Here is a 6,530-nt window from a genome sequence, read left to right on the forward strand (position 1 = left end):
GCAAAGGGTGGAGTCGGGGTGAGGGGATATAAGGGGGAGCCGGAAGGGGCTCGGAGTCAGTTGGTGAGAGCTGGAAGCTGGGCTACGTCAGGAGTCTCCGCGAGCCATCGGCCATGTGGCGACGCGGAGATGGCTCCCAGCGCGCCGTCTGCCAGTGGTGCGCGGGAGCGGGGGAAGCGCGAGAGCGGCGTGGGAGCGGGGCGTCAACTCTGCGACGTGCTGCGGAGTGACCGGGAGAGCGGAACGCAAGCTGTCCATAACGAAGAAATAAGAGACGGAGACACAGTCGATTGTCGTCGACCCGTTTTATTACACAATTACACAAAAAGATACCATGGTTTAATGAGTTATCAAGTTTTACTTACTATTTTATTCATGTTCTATGTGCCCTCCACCTGCTGTATGGACTAAATCCAGACGATAGTTGAATTGTCCCAAATGCCTCTCTTCTCACGTTTTCCTCTGAGGTGCGTGGTTGCCCTGTGCTCTTCCCCTTACATACACAGCCTGTTTCCTCAAATTGTCGGTACCAAAGACGAATGCTCTTTGGCATTCGCGGATCAATGCCAAAGCACCGTTGAAACGCACGCTGCACTCCAATTACGGATTCACTCTTGCTGAACTGCAGAACGCAAAACGCCTTGTAATGCGGGGTTACCATCTTGCGAATGACCGAGGCTAGGGGCTGTTTGTGCGCTGGGAGAGGCATCTAGCGGTAATCATTTGAAACTCTATGCCCCGCCCTTTCAAGTGGTAAGAGTTTCATTAATGGGCGGTTCGTGGTTGCAGATATATATATATTTCAAATCGGGTCCATCTTTTTAAAACACCCTGTATAATGCCACCATGCATCGATTTATGATGCAAAAAAACTTCCGACATAACTCCAAACACATTTGAACAGTGAGCCTGGTTTCTCATATGACTGAGAATTGAGCTTTTGTTCTTCCCGAGTGTTTGTGTGGATGTTTCTTATTAAATACGACCGTTAAACGGAAATACACATCTGCAAATGAGGTTTCTCCTGTTTCTATCGTCTCTGGGAAAAAGGGGTCCAGTCTACGATGATCCAATTTTGGAAAACGGCATTTCCAGGAAGGCAATGTAACGTCGTAAATGTGGGGACCATCTGTGCTCGTACTCATTTACTGACAATGAAGAGAGGTCGACGATGAGTTGGCCCCAAATGGTATTTGAACTCACCACGATTAGAGCGTTGTCTGAGCACTCTTGGTTGAGGGGGATTGTCATCTTGTGGGCCGTGCAGTTCTGTGGATACACAGACAACAGTCACATCAGTGTACTGATCGTCCACTCAAGGGCAGTGGCACGGCTCAGCGGTAGCGCATTCGCCAATAGTTGCAGTGACACATAATTCGAACACGGCAGGCCGCCCTGGTTAATACTGCGGGTGTATCGAACATCTTATCTTATATAGATTTATATATTAAGTGCCTAAGCCCAAGGCGCATTACAATAATTATAAAATTGCACGTAAAATGATCGTAGTTAAAATATAAAATGGGGTTATTAAAAGTGGTGGTGTAGCTATGGGGACAGGACAGGTGGGAGTGGTTCAGGAGGGGATGGGGTAGTGATAGAGGTTGGGGCAGTGATAGAGGTTGGGGTAGTGATAGAGGTTAGGGTAGTAATAGGGGTAGTGATAGGGGTAGTCAGTGATAGGGCTTGGGGTAGTGATATGGGTTGGGTAGTAATAGGGGTAGTGTTAAGGGTTGGTGTTGGCCTGATCGTAGCTGGGGAGCCAGGGCATGGAGTAGCAGTAGTAGCATGATAGGCCAGGGGATAAGAAATGGGGGTTATTTTAAGGGAGGAACAGAAGCTGAAGTTTATAGTGAAGACGACTGTTTTATGTGTAGTGGGTGTTGGTTTCAGTGAAGGGGCGCAAGAAGAGAAAAGGAATAAGAGCGAAACTGGGTGCAGGGCGTGGGAGGCATAGAGAGAGATGGCAGAGACTGGGAGCGGAGTGGATGGTGGGTGTTAAAAGATCACGTGATGTCAATCGAAAAAGAGTACGCCATTGGATCATTGTACAATTTTGCCAAGTTTCAAAAATTATCTGCAAACTAATGAAATTGTATTACACATAGCAACTTCACCCCCTCGTGTGAGGCAGCAGACTGTGTCTGTAAAACAAAGCGACCTTCTTCGTGATAGCCCTGCACGATTAGAATGACGCAGAGTGATTCCAGAATCTCACGTGGCACGGTATCGTATGTTTCACACGTTATGCAACATGGAGGCCAGAGAATGGGCATGACTTGGGAGCTGGCTCACAAAATATCCGGGACGAATGTAAGGGTTAAAAGTGATATTTGGCCCATTATATAAAACACTTCAGATTCACGTTCAGATCAAAACAGATATGGGGAGCATACCCAATGACAAAGCGTTGCCGTATTTATCCATAAGCACCAGCTAATATATACATATAACAAAATATATAACTATTTATATATATAAGCTAGTGCTTATAAATACATATACAGGCTAAATTTACAGACGTTCGGTTCACAACATTAAGCATTAAAGCGTTCGACAAATTATGGGCATTTTTCAATTAACGAAATCGAATTTCCACGTGAACAAAATCTCACACGGCACATCCCATGAGATCATCAAACAAGGCCATAGGAGTGCCATCACAGCCAAGTAACCCAAACTATGGACCGCACAATAAACCCATAGATATACAGAGAGACCTAGAGACTCATAGAGACGCAGAGACTCAAAGACATGCAGAGTCACATAGACATACAGAGAGCTTCAAAAACTCAGAGGTCCAGAGACTCATAGAGATGCAGAGCCACATCGATATACATAGAGACGCACAGAATCGTAGAGATACAGACACACACGTAGATACATAGATACCCAGAGATATATAGAGACCCACAGAAATACAGGAACATGCTGATTTATACCCTCACGCTATGTACCTCTCCGTAACGCATTCGAGATTTAGGAACTTAACCATTTAGCTACAAAAGTAAGTTATATTTATAAACTAAAACACATATCGTATAATAGACAATGTATTATATTTGAACATAGCAATAACAACACTTACTCTTCACGCCAATGGTTGTACATTATAGATGCACAATGGAGCAAAATTATTTGATGTAAGTACTTTCTATTTACGTTCTGGTTTTCAGAAACAAATTCTGGGCATAAACTAGGGTATGCATGTGTAGTGACATAGAATCGGTCACGTAGCAGCATAGCGCTGGCTGCTGGCAGGGAAGGGGATCTGCAGCTTACAGCAGCCTTGATTGACAGCAGGCCACGTGATAGATCACAGAGGGATCTAGAGGAAACGTTACGGAAGGGGCACATCGATAACCTGCTAATAAGTTCCAGAAGGGGGCGTGGCCTAGGGCGGAGCCAGGCCACGCTGACAGTATAAGAGGGGCCCCGGGAGGGGACCTCGTGGCTGTCGTTTGGAGTGGGATCCTGTCGTGCTGCTGGAGTCTACGCCATCGTCGCCGTCGTCACCGTCTTCACCATCTCGGCGTCGCCAGTCAGGCAGTCTACCAGCTGTCCTGACTGGGAACTGTAGTTGCTAAAAGTTACTGTGAGGCCATGTTAATAAACAGAATGCCTCCTACTCTTAGTGTCTCTGAGTCAGTCACTACACATGTATGGTATATATAAGCTGGCGTTCATATATAAGCTGGCACTAATAAATACATTTATACACATTTATACTATACAATCATATATACATATTATCCATAAGAGGTTTAAGGTTAGATCGCATTAATATAAATGAGGCATTAAACTCGCTACCACCTGACACAGCCAATTAGTAAGGTTTGTCATGTAAACAAAACGTCCCAATTCGTTACTAGTTCAGCATACGTGTGTTGGAGTGGAAACCCACAACATTACAATTTGCCGGTAATTACAACCAGCATCATTAGGCGACAGCCAGAGTTGTAGAGAAATCCTGCTGCTTCGGTATTAAATAGAGGGATAAATGTGATGAAATGTGATGATGTCACTTGCGAGCCAATCAAGTTCGAAGTCGAGTGGGGGGGGGGGTTAATGTACGAATATAAATTACATTCGATATCCATTACCGTTTGGGTTATTCACAGGGTAATCAACATACATATCGTATATGCACATGCGCGATGCAAATACATTACACTGTGTAACACAATTTTTTTGTTCCTGGGTAGTAAGTGTCATTTCCTAATTGCTTATGCCTCAAAAGTACAGCATATGCCTGTTATTCCCCACAAACATAGCCTTTGTGACCAGGACAGTGATATTTAGAAATGTACCTATTTTCCAGAACATTCCAGATACATTCAGTGCTGAGTAAACTTGGAGTAACTTCTAGAACATTATAAAACTTTCCAGTAATATAAATAGTATCATAAATACAGGGGCCTTAAGCCCACTAGTTCATGATAATTGTTTTTTTACCCTTTTATCTGGCAACAAAACTGATACCTTTTTTACAAGGAGTCATGTTTGCATTAACCACAATACCTGCAGTCGGAATGCAAACAAAAAACACAACTCTGATAATGTATGCACTGTTCTTGAAATTGATTGGTCCACACCCGAGACAGCTTTCTTTAGAGCCTAGTCTCACATGGTGTCGGACCAGATGACGCCAAAAGGCTTTTTGGCGTCATCTGGTCCAATCAGATGACGCCAGATATTGTGGTCAATGCAAACATCACTCCTTGTAAAAAAAGGTGCCAGTTTTGTTGCCAGATAAAAGGGTAAAAAAACAATTATCATATTTTGCTACTGGCAAATGAGGTCCCACCAGTTCAGTTTAGTTCCAGCTGCCTAAGTGGATACATATCTACATTTTTCTGAGATGGCATCAAGAGGCTGGAAGCATCCAGCAGACGGATTTTGCTATGTCTGTCAAAATAAACAAATGTTATAAAATAAGCAATAGAGCTATTTCATAGACAGGAAAACTCACCTTGCGCTGATGACACGAGGAGTTTGACTACACTGCGTCCATGATCGCGGGAGACCTCGCAGCTGTAGCTGCCGGTATTTGCAGTCTCGCAGTTGTCGATTCGCACAGAAGCATCGCATCGTAACGCGTCTCCGGCCCACTCGACACGGGCATCACAGGCCTACGTCAAGCCTTTCTTGCCAAGGATCTGGCATCAGTCAGTCAAACAGTCAAAATCGCGCACCCTTCACCATACCATTGTCACAGAGCACTTCACAAGTAAACATAGCATTACACCAGGGAAATTTGAGCTTCGCGAAACAATAAGTATACAGTTAAAAACTAGATTATGAACTACATCTTTAACCTGAAAAAGCACAAAACCATCTTTATCAGATGGTGTTCGTGGTGCCCTCCACATGAACACAACATCCACCAGTACGCTGCACCATGAATACCCTACACGCAGATACACGTAACCCTAAAACTGGCCCGATAAACCCAACAAATAATAGAAGCCAAACGCACTTGACTAGCGTCATCATTAACGCTGCCCTTTAACATTTTCTGGAAATATAATTATGTCATGATCATTGTCAGTAGGAAATTTAACGCGTAGTGAGGCTTCTTTTAGGTGGATCCTGAGACTCTATCCTGGTCTTGTGAGCTCTCACCTGGCTTAACAAATCGATGTGTTTTTTGCATGTAACAGCCATTACGAATCATGATAATCGTACGGCGGGGGGGTTGGGTCTGGTTGGCTGAGAGCGAGTGTCACTCTGATTGGCTGAGAGACTGATGGGGGCGAGGCACGTTTCTTCGCCAGCACTGCTGTTAAGCGCTTTGTAGATGTGTTTAAACTTAAAATGTATCAAATCCAAATTTGTAAAAAAAACATTCTTCAGGACAAAAGAGAGTGCTGTAACGAATCAGCGTTCTATGGGATCGCGCCAGTATGTTGTAGTAAATATTGCGTTTGTTAAATAAATTCTACTGAAGTTACATATGTGTGGCACATTAGGAATGGATCACTCTTTTGGGTGTGTCCTTGTGCAGCAAGGGAGTAAAGTGTGGTTCTGTGAAGGTCCTGATGTGCTGTGCAGTGCATCAATGCATGTGTGTACAGCAGCATGTGATGACTGAGTCGGGCCTGTAGGTGGCTGGCAGGGTTATTGAATGACCACGCGGATATACCAGTCACATGGTTAATGGCGGCTCGGGAGCAAGACTGGTTGTAACACACGTGTTGTTGCATTTTACAGGTAAAGGACCCAAAGGTTGTTTTTGATCGTTATATAAATATTCTAGACTTGTTCTAGACTTGTTATAGACTTTAAGCTTGGCTTTGAATTGTTCGTTTGTGATATATGGAATTAGAGGCGTTTTAGCACTGTGCATTGTTAAGGGATGACGCACTGTAATTAGTTACTGTCATTGTAATTCTCTAACTCTAATACTGTTTAGTCTATAACCATGCCCATGTACCCAGAGTATGACTACTTGCAATGCTATTGAGAATAGAACACATGTAAAGTAGTAAGCTGTACAATGGTGAGATACAGTACGTATACTGTACACA

At 43.9% G+C, this 6,530-nt stretch overlaps 1 long non-coding RNA gene across 1 annotated transcript; it reads right to left on the reverse strand.

The window, feature by feature from the left end:
* Window positions 1-290: 290 nt before the first annotated feature.
* On the reverse strand, window positions 291-5,875 carry LOC144719625 (uncharacterized). Its single transcript, XR_013585627.1, has 2 exons — window positions 4,973-5,875; window positions 291-1,269 (listed from the first exon to the last, which is right to left on the reverse strand). It is a non-coding gene; the product is annotated as an uncharacterized LOC144719625 (long non-coding RNA).
* Window positions 5,876-6,530: the final 655 nt, after the last annotated feature.

Source organism: Lampetra planeri, chromosome 6, assembly GCF_965212315.1.
Source record: "Lampetra planeri chromosome 6, kcLamPlan1.2.h2, whole genome shotgun sequence".
In the NCBI taxonomy this organism is placed as follows: Eukaryota; Metazoa; Chordata; class Hyperoartia; order Petromyzontiformes; family Petromyzontidae; genus Lampetra; species Lampetra planeri.